We start from the raw sequence: 26,162 nt of genomic DNA on the forward strand, positions 1-26,162 counted from the left end.
TTTTGCCGTATTTCTTTCTCTATCGCTCACTGAAAACTCGTAACCTTACGCTATTTTTCAGTTTTCGTTATGGAGGGGTTTTGGTTTTTGTTTCTTTAATTTTGTACATTCGTCCCGTTTTAACGAGCACTAAAAATGCATGTTTAGAACTGTGTGCTCGTGAGCTCGTTTACTAAGACTAAAAAGAACACGAAGCAACGGCAACGAAAGGAAAAAAAATCTATCACCGGGCATGAGTTGTTCGCCTGGTACACTTAGAAAGGAAACGATATCGCGCTTAGAGCAATGAAACAAAAACGAAGGAAAAGCAGTTAAGAAAAGTATAAAACGATAGTGAAATAGAAAGAGATTAAAAAACGAAAACGAAGAAAAAAAACACCCCGAAACGAAATAGCTTACGTACCATCAAACTTGATGGGAATGAAAGTAACAAACGAAAAAAGGGAAAGAAAAGAAACGAGCAATTTTAAACTGCTGAGAAACATGTTATAGTAACATAAAATGAGATGAAAAAAAAACAAAAAAAAGGAATAAAAAGTCCCCCCATTTTGAAGCCGCAGTAACGATGCGAGAAGGAGTAGTAAAAGAGAGATTTAATAGCTAAACGAAATCGTGAGAGCAAGAATGTGCAAGGGTGATGGCAATACGCGAAGGGACGATCGAGAACGAAAGGGATAGGGCGAGCGCGAATGTTCAAATAAAATGGAGAATAAAATGAACACACAACAAACGAACAAAAAAAAACACATACACATCAAGCAGGCGCGCACAGCCACCGCCGAATGAGGACGACGTAGTTAATGCATGAGTATTAGGGCTCGTTATTATTTTCTAACACCGCGCGCGCCTATGTCGCAGCCAGTCAGGCACTTCTGCTCCCCTTCTCCACCTCTTCCTTCCGTACCTCCCCCCCCGCCCCCCTCCAAAACACAAACCCCAAGCTAGTCGGATGTAGTTACCACCACCACCAACGCCTACCGTCAACACCACTGTTGAATGTCCTTGCCCATTTCCCACCCACCAGCAGCTGGGTGCGCTTTGCAGCATCCAACGGCCGGGCGCCTCCATTTCGTGGAATGGGAGAAGGTGACTACAGAAATTGTTATTTTCTCAGCGATTTTTTATGTTCCACTTTTATATATGTTCGATACATAAAAAGGAAGCTTTTTTACAGTTTCCTCCCCATCTCTCTCTCCACCCGTCCTCGTTTGCTCCTTCTCCTTCATTACCGCTCCCCACCCCCTACCCGTTTCGTCTCCCCTTTTCCGTTTGGGTACACCGGGTTGTAATGCTTTTTTGTGTTGCATTACCCGTCGTCCTTTCGTCCTTTCGTCCTTTCCACAATATCACGCGCGTTAACTTGTTTTCTCGCTCTCTCGCTCTCGCATGCTTATGTTCTCTCTTTTCGTTTCCCACTCGTGCTCTCTCTCTCTCCTTCGCACTATTTCTTTAGGCGCTATAGCGCAATTTGTTTCTTCTCCATTCGATGAACTAGAAACGAATTGCGAACGAAGGAATAGGATGATTTTGTTTTTTTTTTTGGGGTTTGCTTTTTTAGATTATGCTGCCCCGTAGTTTAGGAAAAGTGATAGAGGAAAAAAAATAATATGATAGTGGTAGTAACGTGACTAGTACACAATAGTGTTGGTAGTAATAGAAGTAGTAGTATTAGTCGTTCCTTGCTGTAGGCATTTCCGTTCGCTGCAGAACCATCTTACGGTTGCTGTGTCTTTGCCCTTTAGCTTTATTGCTTACACATCGTTAAAGGAAGTCGTTGGTTGGTTTTTTTTCTTCTGCATTTTCCTGTACATTGACAAGTTACTTTTGTTGTGTTCGTATTCGCTTAAATCTTACTTTTTTTAAATCGTTGTTTTAGTTGAAACAGGGAAGATTCATCGATCCTTACAATCACCCATTTTTAGTTTGGGGGAGATTTCAAAATCCACCCTCCCTCTCGCTTATTTTTCCCCATCGCACAGTAACTATGAGCGTCCTTGAGAATTGGTCGAACTTGTTTTGTTTCATAGTGCTTTTTTAAACTTTGTTTTTTAACTATCTGAAAGAAATACTTTTTCAGAAAATTACCGTTTGAAAATGGAGGATAAGGCACATGTTCCATCCCTCTTCTCTCCATCACCACCCTAACTCCTTTCCCATACAAAGGATGCGCGAAAAGAAACCTAACGAATAACGATTTGGAGCACAAAAGGGGGGGACCCGACACGTGTAGGCACCGATCGTGGTGGTAGGCAAATCAAGTACCGGGCATCACCCGGGTTCGCTTGGATCACGCTTGGAAAACAACAACCGCACGCGCGCGTGTGTGTGTGTGTGTGCGCGCCTTTACCTACATTTTAATATTTTTCCAGGGAATATATTTTTCACCGGGCAAATAACTCCCGGGTTGGTTCGCACAACCAATGCACAACCCGTTGCTGATGGTGGGATAGCGAGGGGCGCGAAGGGTGGGAAGGGGTTTGTGTTTTGTTTCTTTTTTTGTTGTTGTTGTTCTTTCCGTTGTTAACATTAGCGTTGGCGCTGATGCTGCATTACGTTATGGCTTCTAAGCCATACTAGCGCGAAGGGCAATATAGCAGTTTTATATTTCTTTGCCCTCTCCTCCCATGAAGGCATGAAAGCCACCCAAGGGTGTGATGATATTACGAAGGAACGACCCTCTGATGCCGCTACTGTAGAAGGGGATGGGGACGCAAAAAAACATACACCCAGCAAGCGGCGGGCAGGGGGGTGAGAGTGGGGCCTGGTAGTGTGATGGAGTATATACTCAGGACCATTTTGTATTTTTATTATTATTATTTTCTCTGGATCACTTCTGGGTGTGTTTGGTTTTTTTTTCTTCTTTCTCCGGTTTGGTTTGCATCTCTTGCTCTATGCGACGCGCAACCACAACGTGCGCTAGCGGAAAAGTAAGTGTTTCGCGTTCTGCTCACCTACTTACACCTTCCAACAACACCAGGAGGAGCCTTACGGAAGGGTGTGTATGTAATGCAGGGGCTCTCTCTCTCTCACTCTCTCTCTGTGGATATGAGAAAGAGGACCAAACATTTCCATTCCTCTCCCACCATTTGGAGGTTGTGTTTTTTTTAATGTAACTCCCACCGTTATGTTTGATATGGCAATAAAATGCTGTAATATCTCGCGAAAAAAGGGCACCCTTTTTGATACTAAAAACTGCCGTCACAAGGATGGATGGATGGATGATTGGATGGGAAAGCCCCGACATGCATGGTACTGTCGCTGGGACCGGGAGGAAGATCAGAGAAAAGAAGCCACATGGGGTGGCACTTTGTATTAACTCCCTTCTTCACCATCTCTCACCCCACTCAACACGTTGTGCTGTGTGTTGTTGAAAAATGTTAAGTAACTAAACTAAACATGCGCACACGGTCACACACATATGCATGGTTTGAAGTATGTGGGAGGCTGCCATTTTGGGGGGGTGTAGCATTATTTTATACCAAACACTTCTCAACTTCCCATTTTACCATCGTGGCCTCCGTCATACTTGATGCCTAGATTCGGTGATGTATGTGATAACCACTTCTAATGAGTTTGGTACTGCAGGCCACGCATACATCAAACCCATCTATACTCACACCCATACGATGTAAATTAGTTTAGGTGAAAAATGAATTTTCCAACTGCGTGCAGTGTATGATGGTCCTTTTTGGCGTAGAGAATCAAATTTTTTGTGCTTTGATTGCCTTAAACGTTACTGTTGTGATACGAATAATCATTAAATGCATTTAGTACACATTTTTTTCATAAAATTGTATGAACAATAACTAAACTTAAGCATAGGTGATAATTTTTTATTTTATTTGTAATACGTGGACTACCAATTACCAATACTTAATAATAAAAAAGAAGTTAAAAGGATTAAAAGTACAAAACCGAAACATTTTGGTATGCAAATTCGACCAGCTCGTGAAAATGTACGGCATTAGAGCTAAGGGATAATCTGCTAAATACCTTAAGTATTGAGATACTTAGATTTAGATACCTAGATAGCGAGATACCTCCAAAAGCTGGGAAACAACTAACGTTTTTTTTAAGTTCAAGGAGAAATAGTGTCCACGAGCTTCACCGAACCACTCAGGCCTTCTGACAGAGCACAGATGTTTTAGGACGATGATTCTGGAGCTTGGGCTACATGATCGAGTTCACAATATTTCCTCATGGCCCCAAAGTCGCATTGACACTCTCCAACATCAGCTGCAAGAATGTCTGGACATTTGAAAAAAGAACAAAACATACTGCTCAAAACACTACAACGTATCACTCTATACTTGTTGGTCATTAGGGAGCTTCTCCATTGAGAGCTCTAGGGCAGATGGTACGGAACTGGCCCATGACCTTGCTAGGCATGAAAAGTTCCAGATCCTCTTATTAAGCATGTTGCCAAAAAAGTTATGCAAAATCTTAATCGTCAAATACAATACAAATACTTAATACAAAAAAAGTGAATAAATCGTTAATTGATGTGTGGGTTTTTATGTGACCTTAACAAACACAAAACTAATGTTATCCATACAAAAAAAATCGTTAGTCTTGACGCACCAGAAAGATATTAAGATTAGGTTGATTCACTTTCGACTTCAGCCAACCGACCTTGCTCTACCAAACCTTGGCAGTAAAACGTCCAATCGCTTAATGGCATTACAATCAAAGCCTAAAAAATTCGCAAATCTTATCAGTGAGTGAAAAAAAAAGCAGACAAACGTCATGTAGTTAAGTATAACGGGAGGTAAAAGTTAGGAGTTGATAAGGGAAATACTCTACTGGGCGGAACTAGCATTGGTTAAATCGATCAACATGGACATATTTGCTTACTTTAATTTTATGTTTCATTTCTTATACCCCAACATAATACAATATTGGCAATAAATCAGAAATGATTCTTAGCTAAGACTGACAATTTCCAATTGCTTGTAGTATAGTCATCAGACTTACTGGCTAGTAACACATGCTCTTGAAAAAGAAACGCTCCAACTGTTTAGAAACCAAGCAAAAAAACACCATTGCAGAAGGGAGGTGCTGCAACATGTGGTGCGCTCAAGGTCACCTATACACGTCACGCCAGCACACAAGAAGCAATTTAGCAAACTTGCAAAGAAAACTCTCCCGAGGCGAGATTAGAAACAGAATGGCGAATTTTGCTTACCAGCTTACCAAAGAAACTGTGTGTTGTAGTGGTGCAGGATGACGCGCGTGTCGAACGATCGCGAAACGCGTGTATGCGTCTGACGGGGCCCAGTTATTTGGCCTGCCCGTTAGTAGTATGTACACTTACTATTTCGGATGCGCGATATCTCATACCACCAACACCAAACGGGCTAACAATGTACTCGTACGAGGGTACAAGGAGATTAAATATATACATACCACGTTCCCAAAAGAAAAAAAAAAAAGCAATTTGTTCGTCAAGACAAGACGTGGCAACAATTTATAAATTTTTGCAAATATTTTGTTTTTCCTTTTTTAATCGGTCAACAGTGTTGACAGTGGTGACGAGTTGGAAATCGGGTTTATTTTTATAGCATCAATGCAGTTCGTATAGTTTTGCAAAATTAATACAAATGTTTTTTCTAATATATTCATTCATTAGCAAAATGTTTGTTATGCTCTAAAGTTAATCCCATCAAATACTTCAAATGAAATCATTTTAATACTCACCAGTGTGACGATAAGTTGTAACAACATCAAGTTTCTAAGACATCAATAATACGCTGTAAATGAGAGTAAAAAAAGGAGATAGAAATTAGATATATGTGAAACTACACCGTACCATCAACCCCATTTGCTGCTCCACCCGTGCTAACCACCTCACGTCACAGCGAAACACATATACGACAAAAGTACGGCAAATTGTATTCATTTTCTGTTTGCTGAATCCTTCCACCCTTTGTGTGTGTGTGTGTGTATATCGAACACAAGAAGCACACAGTTGCGACACAATGTAAGAAGTGTACGATCCTGGGAAGGAATAAAAAGAAAAAAAAAGAAAAACCTCCTCCCTCCATATCCCCTCCACCCCCCCTCGTCAAACATAGAAGGAAAGAAGAAATCTTCAAAAAGATGCTATAAATTTTTTACCGATCGATACTATCCGTCGTCATGGTTGTCTTGGTTTCGAAACACACAGTGTCAGGCCCGCTCGTCGTTTCCAAAATACACGTCGAGAGCGTCGTGTGTATTGGGGTTATAAATTTTAATTATTTACAATGCATTCGGTTGGCAGGCGCAGCAAGCACCCGCAGCCTACTTCGGTTTGGGAAATGGCATACAAAAAAAAAATCTGCACACAACGGGGTTTGCAATAGGGTTGGATAGGGGGAAGGGATATGATGTAAGGGGGAGGGGACCAGGGCTCCACCATTACGGGTTTGGAAAAGATAAAAACTGAGAAACATTGGGAAAAGGGGGGTAACGCAGTATCTCTCTTTTGCTTGCAAGTGAGAGGGTGATTGGGTAGTTTCCTATCCCGTTCTATCCATCCATGTAATATTATGCCAAATATGAATACATTAAGTTTTGCAGCCAAAACCAAACTTAAGACGCAAGTGAAAGACGAACAGACCAGCAACAAAAAAAATGTACAGAAATCGAACATTTTTCGAAACTACACCGAACATCCTCCCTTCCAAATCCTCCTTCCTGCCCCCTGCACCCCCTCCATCCCTGATGGCTTTATGCGGTACACCATTTTCATGGGTACTTGGGGTGGAAAATATAAAAAGGATTCTTCAGCACAGGACATCCCCCATGACTTGTTGGGTGATGGCTGGAAGCACTAGGGAGTGTGGGAGAGTGGCTGCCAGTAACCCAGTCAGTCGGTTTGAGGTTGATGGAGGCGCGATTTATTTCTTCGCGTACTTTCTTGGCTTCGTTCCTGCAGCGCGAGCGAGGAGCTTGGGCTGTTTCATGGGCTTCTTTTTTTTCTTTCCTTCCACCCCGGTTTGTTGTCTTATTTTTTCCCCTAACACAGGATGCTGGCACATTTTACAGTTTTTCTCCCTTGCCCTCACTGTCTCGCTCTACACTACACGTATATGCGTCTCACTCATTTCGTTTCCTTTCGTCAATTACTGCCGGAGCTAAGTAACCGACTTTGCAATGCCTTCTTTACCACCCCGTGAGTTGGGGTTTTGGGGCGAACGAAGAAGCAGAGAGAGAGAGGAGAGTTAGAAACGGCGTGTGTGTGTGTGTGTGTATGTGATTCCACCAAACCTACCACTACTAAGCTTCGTTGTTCGGCGGAAAATGGAAAAGATTAAAAATTTACCCCCATAAAATTTGTGCACGCACATACACACGGTTAGCGGGGAGGAAGGGCGGCTGGTGTGGGGACAGGGTACGTACGATGGGCAGGCTGGCAGGATATTAGGAAGAGATGCTATACACAAGTAGGCTGGCGCGGGATGTGGCTCAATAACACATACATACATTGCAGTTTTAGCTAAACCATGATGGTGGTTTTTTTTTTTGTTGTATTTTGCTGAGCTGGCGAATGATGGGTTTAACGCGAATAAAAACAAGCAAAAACCCAACCCGAATCCATATCCCGTGCTTACGAAGGGTTTTGTTGGGGGGAGATAGCGGGATGTACCAATTGCTGGGTAGGCTAGCACTGTACATACACATACACACACATACATGCACTATAGCGTCACTACACACAACTATAATAATGTGCTGCTTGTGTGTAGAAAATGTAGGTATTAGCGGATTCGTTCAGTAAACGCGACCGAATCCCAGCTGTAATGGTATTGGGAAGGTACTTGATGTGCGTTTTTTTATTTTTATTACAATCCCTATCCATCTTTTCACCCCTCCCCGGCACTGCTCATCCTCCCAAAACCATCACGCTGTGTCTATCCCTCTCTAATCAGCATCTATTTCGCGCCTTTATTCTCTTATCGCTCTCAACTTTGTTTCAGTTTTTAAATATCGCAATTTTTTTTTGTTTTTGTGTGTGTTTTTTTTTCTGTTTCGTTGCAGTTCCGTGAGCGTTGAAGACACACTACTACTGTGCAGAAGGTTGGCGTAGCTATAGATTAGCACAAGCACGTAGACCAGGAGAAGGTCACGGGGGACATCTGACCAAGACGACGAACCTTGGGACAGTATTTAGTTTTATTTCGTAAAGGTATGGTATCAGATTTTTCATTTCTATCAACTCGTTTTCGATTGTGTTGGTCCACCACGGCGCAGCAGCAAATTGCGATGAGAGCAGTGAATGAGACGAAGGTTTCCAACCTTGGTTTTCTTTCGCAGCCTGTTCGGGAGTTACAAATCCTCACATTCTAGTAAGCTAGTTTTCCCGACTGCAACAGCAGCAACGGTATCGAAGTAAGCATTTTTTTTCGCATGTTCCCATCCCAGTAGCTAGTTGCGCGATAGATGGCATTTCGAGGCGACACCATGGCAACGTTGCATCATGAGTAGTTGCTAAGAAAATTTATCTAAGAATGAGGGTAGTTATAGAGATGGAAGTGGGTTCCTTCGTGAGGTTTTTTCTCAATATTCTTTAAATGAAAAATAAAATCAAGTTCTAGCTCCCGGAACCGGACTAACGATCAGATGGGAAGATGTTGTAACAACAGACTTTATGCGAGTGTAATCGTCTTAGTGAGAGAGAATCGTACCGAATTGTTGAAAATGAAAAGGACTTAGTTCGCAACATATCGTTTCCCTTTATTCATAAGCAATCGTTCTTTTTTTTGCCTTGTGCAGTAACACTATTACCGTTTTATCATTTGCTGGCTAGATATAAAATCGCTTTTCTTTCGTTTCCACATCTATTGTGCTACGTTCATCGTGATTTACTTATCGTTGACAGTTGAGTGCGAGTTGATTGTTGGGGGTAATATTTGGACAGTTTTTAAAACTCTGCACATAAATAATTACGAACTTAGACACTTTAGACTTTTGAATCTTTGAATCGTTCAAAAATTGAAGTTTATAATAACAAACATAGTAAACATATAACGAAATTTTTACATACAAATTTTACAAAAATATCATAAGAATGTATTCAAGTATTTAAAATTCAAACTAGTGGAAAGACCTAAAGAGGACTATTTTTAGACCTATTGCACGACTTCATAAAATTAAAATTTATAACGATTATAATAGATTTAAAACAATATTCTTTCACTTCAAAAAGGATCAAGTGGTTAAATTATGACAAAAGAATGATCAATATGCATAACAGAACAATAAAAAAACTAAATTTTATTGTTAGATTTGCCTCCGGATTATAATATCCTAAATGTGTAGGCTTTACTATGAAATTTTGCGCCACCTGTCTACAGCATCCGTGCTTCATTCTTTATCATTTCCATGCGCCTACTTTGTTCGCTCTATCCATATTCCCTTTTTATGTTTTCCTTCTCGCTCTATCCCTCTCTCTTTTTGTCATTCTTTTTCTAACTCGCTTCTACTTGTGCAGGCACCATCAGTTTTCATCGAAAATGTATAAAATTTCCGCAGGGATAATACACCCCGAAAAACAGCGACCCCGAAGCATAAACGGTTAGCTCGGGAAGGAGAAACAAAAAAAAAGATAAAACATAAAAATAGTAATAAAAGGGGCCTACTACTGCAGTATCGGCGAAATAAAGTATCAGGATCTCGAACGGTCTGCTGCGTCGTGAATTTAAAGTGTAATTGTAAAACGATGGCTTTTACAGCCATCCGCTTGGTTCCGTTCTGCCCCTTATTTAAGACATCCCCCCCTCGCGTATCCTTTTCATGCTCACCCCAACTCCTTTCCCTTTTTTGGTTCGGCTTTCCCGAAATAATTCTTTCCGTTCTGTTCTCCACACTAATGTCGCATCCCTTACCTTTCCTCACGCGTTGCTCTAAAATAGCGCAAAACCACCCCTATCTTACACCCTTATCCTCATCTTCTTCTCCCATCGTCAGCGAATCATATCTCTACCAACACTTTTATAGCTTTCAAAAACCCCTCCTTCTCTCCCTTCCCCATCAACCCCCGTCATCCCCTTGCTCCACCGAGTAGCCGTGTTCGGAACCCAACACACTATCATCATAAAGCATTTGAGCCCCGTTTCTGCAATATAATACAAAGTAATTTTGTAAAAAACATAGAGCTATAAAGAAAAAATCGCACCATTCGCGGCATTATATTCTCCCGTCTTTCTTGCCATTCCCGTCCATCCTCCCCCCTACCTCCCATTGGTTTCTTCTTTTGTGGCACTCTTCTATGCCGAGCCGATGATTCACCTCCCCCGCGTGATAGAAAAAGGACGAAATAAAAACTTCAATCTAACCCAACTTCATCGGCAATCCCAACCACCCACTTTTACAACATTCTTTACAACCACATTGTAGCGCTATAGAGAAGGGAGAGAGAGAAAGAGAGATGGCAACAACAAAAAAACAGACACACACACAAAGTTTGCTCTACACACCTAACCGCACATACACACAAGTAGGTATATAAAAACTCACGCAAACTAATCGCGTGTGCCAACCAAAACGCGGCACGAAGACATCCATCGTAGAAGCCGCTATGATGGGATGAGGATAGAGCGTGTACAACGGAAAAAGCAACTAAAATCCCCCCCTTCGGTACTCAAAAATTGGGCAGCAGCAGCAGCGGCAGCGCCATCAACTCCCAGCCAGCAGCACCAGAACCAGCGAACTTCCTAGCGAATGCCTAGGGCATTAGGAATGGGAGCTAAAATTTTTACAACATCGTAATGGCTGTACGGATGGTGCAAAAAAAAAAATACAAAAAAAGAAAGAGAAAAAAACATCACACACAGAAGAAACTAGAGAACCGTACAAGGGAAACAAAATCACCCATACTGTTACAGGCGGTAACCTTTAAAAAAAGGAAGATATAAAAATAAAATAAAAAGCAATACGAGCACTAACTAGCGCAAAAATCTCATTCCGCGAGGCGATTTTCCAAAAGACCCCCTCCCACCCTGCTTTTTTGCGCTTTCCCAAACCCCCAAAACCACCCACCCATCCGTACGCGAACACACACACAATCACATTCACCCAGCATCCCGGCGCTGGTTCGAAGGATTCTAAAGAAGAAAACAGATCCCCGCATCCCCCCGGCACGAGGAAAACCTCTTTTCCACCAGCACGGTACACGCGAGCATCAATCAACTGTGTGTGTTACTACTGCTGCTGCTTCAAATACAGCACGTGGCCGGTGAGGAAATGGGTGGTTTGATACCTCCCATCCGCTCGTGTCATTTCCCCTCTAAAACAACGCTAATGCAACAATCCGCGCGCACCCGTGTGGGAAAACGGAAAAGCAACAAATAGCAAGCGAGAGCGCAACAGCAAAACAAATCATAAACAGAGAGGAATGGCACCACCCGGTGGGAGAGGAGCAACAACAAAAAAACCCAACCACCAAGATAGGGGTGGATGGGAAACAAAACAGAAAGAGAGAGAGAGAAAAAAAAGCGAAGTAAGCCGCGGTAGAATAAAAACTAAGCGTGAACTATTTAGGAAAAGTGCCAACCCAAGCTAATAGCGCTGCGGAAGGGGTGGAAGCGGTGGAAACAAGAAAAGAGAGAGAGAACATGAGAAAAAGAGAGAGAGAGGAGAGATTATAAGCAGATAGTCGTATGACAGGTGCGGGAAATGGATGGAGATTTGAGCGAGGTGGAAGCAAGAAGAGCCACGCGAAGGATGCGAAAAAGGATCTATTTTATGTTTATTATGTATTTCAAATCACCCGCACCGCTGCACCATCCCCGTATACTCCGCAAGAATTTTCTTCTACCCCGCAACATAAAGACGCGCAAAAAAGTAGGGGAGAAACAGCAACAGTAGTGGGATGCGCGATTTTAGAACATTTTGAAAAATAAAATAGTAAAGACTACTAGATCCGATTTGTTTCATTTCGGGAATGCATTTAGCATTTAGCTTTCGTTTTTGTTGTTAACACGCGATTAAATTACTTTAATCCTACTAAACATTTCACAAAATTGCACTAAATTTCCACTATAAATTTGTTATAAAATTAAAAATAAATTGCTTATGAAAATATGGAGAAGAAAAATAAATCCCTACCACATACACAGTGTTAGCAAAGTTGGTAGTAACTTCTCCCGAGAGAAGATATGCCTAAACGGAAGGAAAAAAACCGAAGAAACGCCGAAGAAAAACCCGAAGTAGTAACGAAGATTTTCGCGCGCGCCTAGCACTGGAAAACTATTCGCGGATGTCAATAAAAATAAATAGAACAGTAACGAGAGACAGAGATGTACGGGAAAAAAAATCTCACGTAATCGGACACGAGTCCTTGCTCTCTCGCGAGTGGCCAATGTTATTTAGAGAGTAGAAAAAAACAGAAAACACCCTTTCCTGTTCGTCTTTACAGCTTCTTCCCTGAAGTTTGCTGACCGTGAACTCTCACACTAAATCCTGCTCACCGTCCACCGAAGGAAATTCCATTTCCCCGGAAAACCCCACAGCAGAAGGACGTAACCGTAGTTGCGTGGCGGCAAGTAGCAGAATGGGTCGCTCTTTTGGTTCGCTTTTACAACTCCGTGTTGGCAACTCTGTACATGATTTAGATGGGAACAAACTACCAGGGCAGGGAGATTGATAGCAAGAGAGCAGACTTAAGGTTTGTGGAATATATAAAGCAATTTTTTGGAATTAGGGTAGCACACTGCGGCATAAACTATTCTACAAATACAAAGGCGCATTATGGCTGCTTCCACCGATCTTCATACTTTCCCATCCCATCGGTTCAGAATTGGGAAAAAGTTAAAATAGCAAATTATAATGCTGCGATGCTGAGCGGGCTTAGGTATTCACGTACACTGTACCTGAGTTGTAACGATGGCGCAAATGTTCCGTTGGCGAATGATAAAATTTTTTGCATATTTTGTAATGCCAATTCTTTGTAGGCGGATGAGTTGAAAATGGATTGCACAAATTGAAAGAAGCTTATTTGCTTCAATTCAGTCATTAAAGTGATTTCTAGTATCAGTTTTTTGGGCATCCAAATGGATAATAATTACAAAATTTTAATTTACCATAACTACAGCAATATTTCAAATAAAAATACATTTAATTATATTTTTACTTTACGTATCCAGTGAGTATACAATTCTTGAATTCCGTGTTAAAGTTTTTAATAAAAAATAACCTTCGTAAAAAAACCCATTCCCACACCATCATGGAGTGGAACGGGCAAGGAAAATCTTGGAATTGAAACTCTACCCTTAAAGCAACACCTTCCGGAGAAGTGTAAATGATGGTGATGGAAGCAATTTCCAGGACGCTTGTAAATTTCGGTTTGAAGCAACACGTTGGTCGACCTTCACACCCCCTCCTCTATCTCTCTCCCTCTCCCTCCTCACACACTCGTCTGCCGTCTTTCCAAATTCCAAGCAAAAGGACATATCCGTCCGTCTACCACTGGTCTGGGGTTAAACCGCAGAGACAAGAACCTTCCCACACCACACAGAAACATACACAGTCACACACATACACACACACACCCAATGCACAAGAAGCCCTGCGGAGAAAATGGACACGATACGCATCGACCGTCCTCGCACCCAAAATGTCTCCCACCCACCACCCTCGCTCTTGCCATCGAAACACTTACCAAACTCACCGACATCAACACAAAAACCCATCGGCCTTGGCGTCGGTTACCACGCTTCTCCGAACCACGTGATTTTCATCCACCCCCCAAAAACAGCAAGCTGTGAAAGGCAGACCGCAATTTCCAGAAATCCTTACGACACCAAAAACCGTGGACCGTGGGGTGGGGTGAATGTGAGAATGTGCGACACGGCAGAACGGATGGGAAAGGAAGTGAACCTGGTCCTTTTTTCAGGCGGTGCGAAAACATTGCCTACGGGTGTGTGTAATGTGGAAAATTCAAGGAAGCTTGCTCCAGGAACTGTTGTGTTGCGCTTGCAAAGATGATGACGAGGATGATGACGTGCTTGCCATGGAATGGGTTGAGCCTTATTGGCTAAATGTTGCATAAATGTTTTTTTAGTTTATATAAGAAATATTCGAACTGTTGAGTTTATTGAAAATTATTCATCAAAACGATCGCTCTTCTGTTTGTCACTGAAATGTAAACTCATCCAAGAAGCCCTTGAACGTCATCGCAACGGGTGAAATAAAGTGCACAACGAGAGACAAACTTCAAAGTACCGTTTTACCCGTTTCTCACTCATTAGTGTAAGACAAAACAGTAACTCAATCATCAGCTTCCACGTCATCAGCATTAAAAGCTGTGTGCATCCTTGTGAATATGACGCTACCACACCTATCAACAAAAACAACACAAATTTCACTAAAAACACCATCGAATGGACAACGATCCCTAACGTGCACATGGGTGTGTATGTGTTTATATTCCAGTGTGAAGTGTAAGCAACCTTAGCAACATCATCCCCCTTCTACCATTTGCAGTATAACGGTAATGTGGCGGCAAATAAGTAGGTCAAGAAATCGTCGCCGTCCAGACAGATGGAAACCGTGTTGCTAGGGTGAGGGACAGAAGACAAAACAAGGCAAACGTGGCAAAAAGAAGAAAAGAAGAAAAGAAAAACACGCACAACAACCCCAAACCGAAAGCATCAGCAAGCGGCAAAGTAGCACCAGTTTGGGTGGGTGGGTTGTTGGTGGTGGGTTTGGTAAAACCTTCCCCAAATAAATTCCGCAACAGCATCACAGCACCGCAGCATCCGAAGAAAGCCACACAAGGGGTAATGGAGTACAGCAACAGCAAGAAAAAAAAGCATGAAAGAAAGCAGCAAATCTTCCTACATCTGATCATTTGCTGCTAAGGGGATGTAATAAGAAAAGAAAGAAAGAAAGGTGACGTTAGGAAAGGGCGCTTCGACGATGAAAAGATGAGGCGAAAAAAAACCATCACACGGATTCGGGTTGTCTCTCTGTGTGTACCCTTCGCCATGTTGTCACGCTATTCGCACGCGGGTCCACCATTCGCTCAAAGGATGCGCGCAACCGAGCATCGACGAAGCATCAGGTTTCTTGAGAAGACTCGTTTCCTTTTTTTTGTGTTGATATCCCTTTGCGTCCACTGCGCCACATCCCTAAGCGTAACCTTCGGCGAAATTTACCATCAACGTGTAGCAGCAAAAGGGTATGTGCTTTGTGCTTGGTTCGGTCATTCTTAAAGTTAAGACATGCCGAATCGCCGACCGGCAGGGACGAACGAAACACATGACCAGTACAACAACGTGTGACCGATGCTACGTTCGATTAAACTTTCTTGCCTTATGGGAAGCTGTTTTTTCCCTTCTTTCTACTTTCTTTGGAACTGATGTACTAAGCACTTCTAGGGACTTGTACGACGTTGTTGCTGTTTTCCACGACTTTCAACAGATTCGCGATAAACAGATGAAACTTATTGGAAGTTAAGGTTATTGAGATGATTAGGATATAACTTTCGACAAACTATTAAGGTTGTCATATATATAAGTATTAATAGCATAATAAAGAAATTACTGGAATGATTTCATCACAACTATTTCTCCGAATATTCTGCTAATGACTATCAGTGACTTGACCTTGTCTTGAGCAGAACTACTATTTCTTCGTATGATGTTAATATTAACTCAGAACAAGTTTTATTCGTTCGTACATTTGTCCGATTATCTCCGAAATTTGTCTGAGTACTAAACTATCTGTACCTAGTTTCTTTACATTTCATGGAAGATTTTTTAAAAAAGACTGCATTAGATTTTATTCAAAATTAAGATATGAGGATATCCAGAAAATTTGGAGAACTGTGAACCTAATGATTCCAAAGTATCTTCAGGTATTCTCCAAACAATTCACTAGCTCTAGTAAAATAGAGCTTATTTATCTTGATTGCTCTTTATTTTACAACCAAAATGCTGGCAAATTTGGCCAGCTATTTTCATGGTTCTGAGCGTATATTTTCCTTCAAAAGAAAATTTGACAATTTGTTAGAAAAACAATATCAGCATGGTAAATCTGTTAAGACAATGAAAATGTGAAACTCCATATTTTATACAATAATATAAACATTATCTTAACCTTTCAATCAGCACAATAGCGCCAAAAACGACACCATTCAAATTCAATTCTGCTCATTAAGCAAAAACAAAAGAGTGCGTGAACAAACGGAAAATGTCATATTTCTAAAAGAAAAATCGATAAGCACATACACACACACACAGGCGCGCACGAAAACCCAACTAAATGCGCATATATAATTTTTCTTGCCTGTACAAAGAAGGCTTCCTCCTCAGTAAAGTGTACATATGCACTTAGCTACTTATACCGGGGCGTGTGTATATGTACATACTAAAAAACACATAATGAAATATGATGCTTTCATTTCGATTTTTACTTTTCGCTACCCCATTCCCCACTGTCCCCTCCTTTTTCTTCCTCACTCTTTGCTATCTCTCTCTCTCTCCTTCGCTGTCGCTCTCTTCATAAAGCAATAAAATCAGGCATTTTGCAGCGCCTACTTTACCTTTGCTTTTGTTACTACTTGCTTCAAGATTCATACCACCCTTTGCAAACCATTCCTTCCTCAAAACAAACTCTCTTCAAACATCTTACAATCATCCTTTTTTCCCATAGTCTTATACATCGTCTTAGAGCCTTATTTTCTTCCAAACCCCCTACCACGCGCGCACACACACACACGTACAACGACGTTTGATTTTATTTTTTAACGATTTCACCCCCTTTTTCACACCGTTGCTCACCCTCATTTGGTGATGCTGAGGAAACTTTTACGATCCAAGTAAGCGTTCTTCCGCTGCGAATACTAAAGCGGTGAAGAAAGAAAAAAAATACGAAGCACTCTCCACACACACACCCCAATCCATCTATCTTTGCTTCGCGCCAACAGTGCCAACGCAACGCGAAATAATAACAATAATAATGATAATAAAAAAGCAACTTTAACTTCGCGCACGCACACGCTCAAAGGATGCCCAGGGGGATGGGTGGATGGGGAGGAGGGGGGGTAGGGTGGAGGGGATGGGTGGAGGGGATGGGTGGTAGGGTAGATGTAGATGAAAAGGGGTGGTAGTAGAGCAAGACATAAAAAGTTACCCGATTTTTCCGACTACCCATCACCACCACTACTAATACTGCTGCTCCGTATCGCGGGCACACGGCATTCGTGAGGCATAAATGGTGGAAGCTGACGACGACGATATGACGATATGGAAGGATTTTTCCTGAACGTTTTTTACGTCGTTTTTTTGTTATTTTGCCCCTTCGCCTTCCTTCCATTGCTTCCCGCTGCCCGTTCAACTGTTTGATATCTATTCTCTAAAACTTTGCTTCCTCCCTGCGTTGTTATTCCCCTTCTACCTCCCCAAAAAACGGGGCCCTGTTCGTTATCCTCCTAATAAAACCTTATGTATAGTTCGCGTTCGCGAAAAACAAACCATTCCGAAAACGGCTCTTCGCCAATCATCCTTCAACTAAACTTGGTGCCCTGCCTCTTGCCTACTAACACCTCCTACCTTTTACCCCCATTCCACATGCCAATCGTTTCGTCCTTTCTCTTTACTAACCGCCCTCCTTTCCCCCCTCCTTCCCCTTTAAACCACCCCTTTCCTTACCCTTCATTGTTCATCCTTTATGCTTTCACACGCAGCAAGGAGAAGCAAAAACAACCAAGAGGATCATACAACTTTCTATTTTAACGTCTTTCGTCTCACTGCAGTCTTTGGCTTAGGGAGCAGAGAAAGGGTGATGGTAGTGACGGAAGGCGAAGAGGCGAAGCTTCACAATAAAAAAAGGAGTCGAGCATGCGAGTGAAAGAGATGAAGATGCATATTGGGGATGGAATAGAGTTCGGTTTTTGTGGAGTTGCTCGCAGTTTGTTTTTATTTTATTTCGATTTTTTTCTTCTACTTTTTCACCAAAACCCTCCACCCAAAATGGGGGTTGGGGTGGTGAAGGGGGACGGAGTGTACCTCGCAACATTTTTACTAAATTTTTTTGGTTTTGTTTTCAATATTCTGCTCCACTGCGGGAGGAAAATCGGAGCAAAGGGTGCGCGCTGCAGTACGCTGTTTTCGGAGCACCCTTTTACATTATTAATGAGCAGATAAAGAGAAATGGGATGAAGGATATTGCGAAAAAAGCACTGGAATATGTTGCAAAGTAATAACCAAAAAAACAACAAAAGGAAAAAAGCTGTAATGCTCTAGCACTAAACGTGTTACTGCGTTGTTCAGGAGATGGGAAATATCGGTAACAATCGTTATGCGTCATTTTTTAAATTGTTATTTCTTCTTTTGTTTTTTGTTTAGTTTCCTAAGCTGTTGGTGTTACACTATGTGAAGCTTCTGTATTTTTATCTGTCTAAATTCCATTTGTTTTTAAAATCCACAACTATAGCTTTCGTGTTGGGTTCCCTTCCATCCTAACCGTTACATTTTATTCCACCATATTAGGATATAATATTGCCATAAAATCGCAGTACCGTTTTCCCAACCTCCGACCCGTGTTAGTAGTGAGCAGAACCATTCCAAAGCCAAACGGGCCGCGAAACATACCAACAACAACTAAAAAAATCTCATCTTAACGAACAGAAAAAGGATGCAAAAAAACCGCGCACACACACAACAAATCCTCCCAAACTTACTAGGAGTTGGAACTAGAAAATGGAAAAAGAAAAATCGTAACCATAAGAAAAGCAGTGAGTAGGAACGAGAGAGAGAGAGTGAGCGAAACAAACAAAAAAACAGTGAGAGAAACACATTTTACAGCATCCTTTGGTGCTTGAATGCGCGCCCTTGTAAAGCGGATTCGATTGTATGCGTGTATGAGAGAGAGAGAGAGCGAGAAGTGAATCTAGCAAAGCAGTATGTTGCTAACTAACTTCCCAGCACTTCCCAGCACACTACCCCACAACTACAACCATAAATGCTTATGCTGTGTCTCTAATGCGCTCTTCTAATGCTCGCACCGAACTAATGCGAGTGTGAGTGAAACGGGTGCAGTGCTAGAGGAGAAGATACTAAAAATGGAAGATGATCAGAAAGAAGGAAGGTGGGGAGGTATGGGAAGGTTAGTAGTGAAGTGTGCTGCTTTGATGGAAAATTCGCGACCAGAAAACGCAGCAAAGCAAGGAGTCGTTCGTTCTTGCCCGTCCCCCTCCCGTCTCCCGTGTATATATATTTATGTTTTTTTTTAACTTTTTATTTTATAACTGCGGTCCTTCTGCCCGCCCAGCAATACCCTAACGGTGCTTCTCCACATCGTAAAATAGGGGATGTTGTTCTCTAAAATGAAGAGCGAGAAGGAAAATGAGCCCCATTCCCCGGCCCCCTCCCGTCAAAACAGTGTTTGAGTGTGTGTAAGTAGACACAGGGTAACGATAGTACAGGGAAGGGAAGGACGATTTTTAGAGTAGTGTGCGGTGCACCTTGCCTCGTTTTTGGAATAGTAAATGTGTAGAACAGGGTGGCCAAACAGGTGGGGTGGTGAAAAAACGCGGACTTTTTAAAATACATAGTAAAAAACAAAAAAAAAAGCAGGCGCACGAACGATAGCAGACTTAGCGGTTAGAGAAGTACGCTAACGGGTGGGAACCAGGGGAGTTGGGAAGGGGGATGAAGAAGTGGTGGTGGAACGGGTATATACCCCCTCCCTCACCCTGTTCGCGGAGTAGGAGCAAGTGCTGCGGCATGAGCTCACGGGAAGGAGCACGTTTTATTACATTACTTGGGGTAATGTTTGAGTGCTCTCCGGCTCATGTCAATAGACCTGTTATGGCAGTTTTCTTTGCGTTATGTTGGGGTTTTTTTTGTGTGTTATTTGTTATCCTGCGCGATTCCAGCATTTTTTTTTTGTTTGGTTCGTTGTTGCTTTTTTCCATACTTATGTTACGCTCCCTTTCACTATCACTATCTAACCCTCCCCTTCTCCCATTGGGGGATTCTTTTTATTTTTCGGCATTCATTCTAAAAAAAACGACCGATTTTGCGTTTTTTAGAGGATTTTTCCACCGATTTTTTTTCTTTTTTTTTGCATCATTATTTCGGTTTACGATTTTGGGTATAACGCGAATGGGATAGAGCGATAGAGAGAGAGAGAGAGAGAGAGAGAGAGAGAGTCATGCATGGTGAGGACGGGGGGTTGGGAGAAGGAGGACGTAACATAAGAGGCGACGCGCACTGTCGTCGTTTTTTATTCGGTACTTAGAAGCGCACTCGTGGGCACTCGGGTGCGGCGACGGTGGGCAAACATCGGAAAAGCGCCGTCCTTTTTTACATAAGCATTAGGAGGGTGGTTGGGTGTCGTGCGGGTTTGCTGTCGTGCGCGTTCGCGAATGTTTAAAAATAAGGGTAGTTTGTAATGTAGTTTAGAATTATAGAGAGGAAAACGGTAATAAAAGGCGAGAAAATGAACCGATGAGCGGGGGAGGGGAGGGGGGTGGTAGGATGGTGGACTGAGGGATGCTGAGAATAAAAGCAGCGGGATAAATATGGGGAAGTGGGAGGGAGGGTGTGGGGGTGGGGAGGTGGAATCGAGAGGATGGCGCGAGGGGTTGCGTAACATAGCTCCGACACATAGCCGATCACACGCACTGTATTAGTGAGATGTAGCGGAGAACAAAAAAAAAAAATAAACTGCAAACCAAAAAACATAAAAAAATCGGAAATAGGATAACAAAAATCCGACCATTCTAGCGTTCGCGAACCGAAAGAAGTAACCGTGTAGTGGACGGAGCGTGTAGCGAACAAGGGTTGGGAGCACGGGGAAGGGAGAGATATCTGCAGTGGTCTTGAAAGTTGGAAGAATAAAAAAACACATAACCTCCCCAAAAACGGCACGCTCTATTCCGTTTTCTGCGATTGTGTGCATGTAAGGAAATAGCATCGCAGCATTTGAACTATATTTTTCCGATGTGTCTGTAGATGGGAGCCCGTCCCGTGCTCCCGGGTGTTTCACGAAACCCCGCAGCCCTGAATGCTATATCATAAAGAAGAATTGATGCTGTAATATGTTGAATTATTACATCGGCAGTAACGGCGAAGTCAAGTCGGTGGTCTTGAGAACGATAGGGAAGGGTTTTGTGGAGCGAGAGTGAGTAGCATTTGCAAAGCTACTGCAGTGGAGTATAAGGCGACTTAGGTTGGTTTTTGGTGTGTGTTGCCAAATTTTTTATTATTTTAATGATATGAAATTCGTTTTTAGAAAGTCACTCAGTATTAAAAGTTTAGCTATTATAAAGACATCAAGCGAGAGGAGTAATAAGACATATTAAATCAATTCCTTTTTCAAATTCGGCATTCTTCAAAAGGTGCATTATTCCCTCGCTAAACACTTACTCACTAAATACAGGCAAATTTATCAGAATATGCTGAAACCATTATCTTCTGACATGCATGAATCTTAATCATTCGGATCATATAGTTTACCATAGTTCCTAAGAATCGAGGCTTCTTAAGAATGATACGATTTATGGTGAAGTTATACGTAGATAAGTCGTGTATCTGATTAAGCTGAATAATACTTATGCGATGACGCACAACATGGAATATTTCGTAAGCTCTGAGATATCTGGATGACGAAGAAAAGGTCATGAAGTTCAGTACACCTGGTGCATCCATCCACAATGAGACAGCCAACTATGGTGTCAAGCCCAGCATCATCTTGATAGTGGCTGAAGGTCAAGTCTTTCAGTCTCCAACTATGTGTCATGTCTGAGGTCTTGTGAATTATTTCGATGTGTTGGTTCTAGTATTTGGACTGAGTATTTGGACAAAGTTAAGATAAATAAGCAAAAATCGATTTCGTCGCTATCCATTCGTTAAAATCTTAAATTGGTTTTGAACTAGAGATGAGAATAACAACTCATTTCGGAGTCATAAAAAAACCCGGCATAAATCTCCTAAGGCCTTAGGAAGACAAAATTGACAAAATTTTAAAAATTAATTTATTTTAATGCGAATTGGTTGAACTAAGTTTCTTTTCACTCAAATAATGCTTTAAATAGAAGAAAGCATAAAAAATAAGAAAAAAATAAAAAAATTCTGAAAACCCGAAAATTTCCTAAGGGGTTAGCTTTGGTTTTTTTTTGAAAAATTTAGCAAAATTTTAAAAATTGATTAATTTTGATGCGAATTGGTTGGAATAAGTTTCTTTTCACTCAAATAACGCTTCAAATAGAAGAAAGCATAAAAAATAAGAAAAAAATAAAAAAATTCTGAAAACTCGAAAATTTTCTAAGGGGTTAGCCTTGGTTTTTTTTTTTGGGAAATTTAGCCAAATTTTAAAAATTGATTTATTTTGATGCGAATTGGTTGAACTAAGTTTCTTTTCACTGAAATAATGCTTTAAATAGAAGATAACATCAAAAATAAGAAAAAAATAAAAAAATTCTGAAAACCCGAAAATTTCCTAAGGCTATAGCCTTCGTTTTTTTTGGGAAATTTAGCAAAATTTTATAAATTGATTTATTTTAATACCAATTGATTGAAATAAGTTTCTTTTCACTCAAATAATGCGTTAAATAAAAAAAAGAATAAACAATCATAAAAATATTCACAATTTCTGTAAATGTATTCCGTGTCAACTCATGTGTATCAAACGTTCCATTTCCACTCATTTTTGTTTCAACTCACTCGCACATTTTCATTTCAACTCACGTATTTACTCTTTTTGCAACTCGACTTACCACGGCTCACTCATGAGTGAGTAAGTAAAAAAAGAGTCACTAAAACTCCTCGTGGTGAGTGAACGAAACTCGTTCAATACAACGTTTCAACTCACTATTTCACTTCTACTCACTTTACACATCTCTAGTTTTAACAAAAGATTTACCAATGTTTGCATCAGCATGATGGAATACGCTAAACTTATTCATCTTTTTCCCTTTTTCTTAATAGAATATCATCTTGAAAATGTAAGCAATATAAAGAAAACATATAATCATTCTTAAAATATGTCTTAACAATCCATTTTTTCGAATCAACCTTGAAATTTATGTCAAGCTTACACAAACTTTCACCAACCACACAAGCCAAAGTCCTGTACGGTGCATGTCCTGTCTCTCCGATACGTTTCACACAAAAGCTTCACCAGGGTCCTTCTTTGCACTTTAAAGTGCCTTTCACTTGCATCCCTGCGAAGGGCAGGCCATCATACCGAAATGCCGAAACATTCTTGTCCCCAGAGAATGCCACCATCGCTGCCACACCAAAGAAAGTGATACGAAAGTACCAAATATACCAATCTTTCCTACCATGTCCTTTCATACTCCAAATCCTTTCCCCATCGGCAGAAGGAAAATGTTGCATTCACTCCCACACACACACACATTTCCATCATACAAAGCCCGCCAAACTTTGCCACTGTTGCATGCTGAGTGGCAAACTCTCACCATCGACGACGATGGTCACGATCTTCGAGAGTGTCAGTGAAGTTGGGTTTTTGGTGGAAATCGTGCAAAGAAATGGTCCGTAAAGAAAAGAAGAAAAAAAAACACGGACGGACACGACATGGATGTGCGCAACAGATAGAATTCATCGGCACTCCATATCGTAGCATTTTGTGCGGGTGCTTTGTGCCATCCCCAAACAATTACCTTTCCCAAATTCTTTTGCACATTCGCTACGGTTTTGGGGTCGGGATGAAGATTCGCCGCGAAGAAGAAAGAAGTCAACAAAAAAGCAAAAGAAAGGTTTTTCCCATTTTTACCGGTTGTTTTCCCTTTTTTCTTTTCCCTCCCCCTATCTGACAGCTGATGGGAAAACGCCCGAAAAGGAACCGGAAAGGAGCAGCAACACACACCAGAAAAAAAAACATCTCCGCCGGGTTTTCTGTGCGGGCATCGATTGGGTGATTCTTTGGGAGTAATCTTGACCTCGACTCGTGTCGTGTCTCTGCTGCCGGGTGTGCTTTAACGTTATCGCTTAAAGCAAACCTTTTGCGGGTGTGCTGCTATCGAACTGAGTACAATTTGCCGAACGAATACCATTGCCATCGATGTGTCGTACGTGCCACCATGGGTCGGTTAGGTTGCGTGCAGCAAGCAAAAACGAATGCCGAGAGTTGGTAACAAAATAGTAACAGAAAGCTTTTTTTAGTTTTTAGATGAAAGATCAGGATCATCTAATAAAGAATTAAAAATCAAATTTACTGTAGTATACTATCCTTAAAAATCTTAATATACTTTTTCTGAGATAATATGTTTGAAACTTATTGCAACAATTTTTTTTAAATTAATCGATACCATTACAAACAAACCGTGTCTGACGAGATAATACACAATTTGCGAGAGGATTGCTGGTTTGTTTTTTAAGCTTTATTTTCGACCCACGCAATTTGTAGGACGAGCTTGAATACAATAAAAGCTTGGTCACATTTTAGTCGCACCTGCTGCAGAATGTCCAGTACTGTCCCATTTGCGCGAGCAAACGAAGTCCTGTCCAGAACTCACCATAAATAAATGATGCTACATATAATCGATAATATTTATTAAATACGAACCCCGTTTTACCGTTCCCACTAGTTGGCCAATCCGGACCACGCTAATGGTGACACGCGGTGGTGGTGGCCAGCGTAACTCTTGAACAAAAATTTCGTTTGCCAAAATAAAGGCCCCCCCCCCCCCCCCCCCGGGGACCGTTTCGAGATTTGATGCGCAAAATGGTTCCGGCGCTGGAAAAGCGGAACGGTGGAAAATGGAGCCTGATCTGGGTGTGAAAGGGTGACGCTCGAAGGAGGTGAAGGATTTTTATAATAAATTTTTTTACCCGTTGGTACGGACGGGACCACCCCGGACATACAGGTCCGGGCGCTAACAAATGATAGATGGAACGTACATACATACACGCGCACAATAGTGTAATGGGTCGGTCATACGGTGGGGATCGATTTTATTTTCGCTCCCCTGTTCTTTTTTTCTCCTCTCCTTTTTTCGGATTCGGTTTTGTTGAAGGGAAATAAAAATAATAATGAGTTCGGAAAAATGTGCTGCATATAACCAAACCTATTACCGGGCCTGTGGCTGGTCATGCACATATGGGCATCCAGTCCGCAAAAGCTGGACAGAAAAGGGATCGTTTATTTGGGAAAACACACGAAAACACGCATCGGCACACACACACACACAGATATGCGTCAAAATTGTCTCTGTGAGAAGGAGAGATTTTGGTGTGAAAAAAGTTAAATTATTTTATATTTTTGTTCTCTACCTGATTTTGTTTTTTTTTCTCTTTGTTTTTTTGGCAAACGCCATTTTGAATATATTATTCAATTTTATAGGTACATAATTTTCATTTCAAGCTGGGTATAGTGTGGGAATGGGAAGGGAAATTATATTTGTATAATTGTAAATGCCTTTATAAGGACATGCTGTGCAGTCTGTTTTCATACCTTTGCTTTATATTTAATAGTTGAATAATAAGCAATAGATAAATTGTTTTGTTTTTTTTTTTTATTTTCAAAGCTAGTCCTTGTAAAAGAATTTAGTGTTAATTGAGCATGATTGAAATTCGGCAAAAAAAACACCAAATTGTGTTTGAATGTTTGCATAATTCAAATTTAAAGTTGATAAGTTCACTTTGTTTCGAGTTTGGTTACAATAAGTAATCGTTTCTATTATAGTTCCTAATTTTCCTTTTTTTCATGTTCATCAAACAAGTCATGTTTTTTATGATACTTATGAGATTAATCTATTTTATAAATTAATATTTTTTTTTTCAAATTGTTTTCGTTGAATACTTAACATTAATATTATAAAAAATAATTTGGAAAAATACATTATTATCATTGAAACGTACTAAAATGTTTCTATAATCAACTCACTGTAAAAAAGTCACCAATGGTTTCTAACCAATGATACCATTTTTGCAGTAGAGAAAACTCGTCTAAATATTCGATTCGAGCTAAATAATGTCAAAAATTATAAAACAATTAGAGCTCAAAGCTGCTTGCTTGTCACATCCCTACACACACGCTTGTCAGCTTTTGCTAACAAGCACTTATATAAAAATATTTACCAAAAAAAAAGGATCGATCAGGGCAGGTAATGGCACGGTTGGATAATGTGAGGAAAAGTATCCAAGGTATATGTGGCAAGAAAAAAAAAACCCTCCAAAAGCCCGTCCCACCTCGCGTCCATTTTC

At 41.1% G+C, this 26,162-nt stretch overlaps 1 protein-coding gene across 9 annotated transcripts in view; it reads right to left on the reverse strand.

Moving 5' to 3' along the window:
- Positions 1-26,162, reverse strand: part of LOC125764409 (broad-complex core protein) — a 108,679-nt gene that overhangs the window by 53,324 nt on the left and 29,193 nt on the right. For all 9 annotated transcript variants that reach the window (XM_049428630.1, XM_049428632.1, XM_049428621.1 and 6 more), the window contains one exon: positions 5,698-5,750. The gene's annotated coding sequence lies outside the window, so the exon portion shown is untranslated. The remainder of the gene's footprint in view (positions 1-5,697; positions 5,751-26,162) is intronic.

This window comes from Anopheles funestus, chromosome 2RL, assembly GCF_943734845.2.
Source record: "Anopheles funestus chromosome 2RL, idAnoFuneDA-416_04, whole genome shotgun sequence".
Lineage (NCBI taxonomy): Eukaryota > Metazoa > Arthropoda > Insecta > Diptera > Culicidae > Anopheles > Anopheles funestus.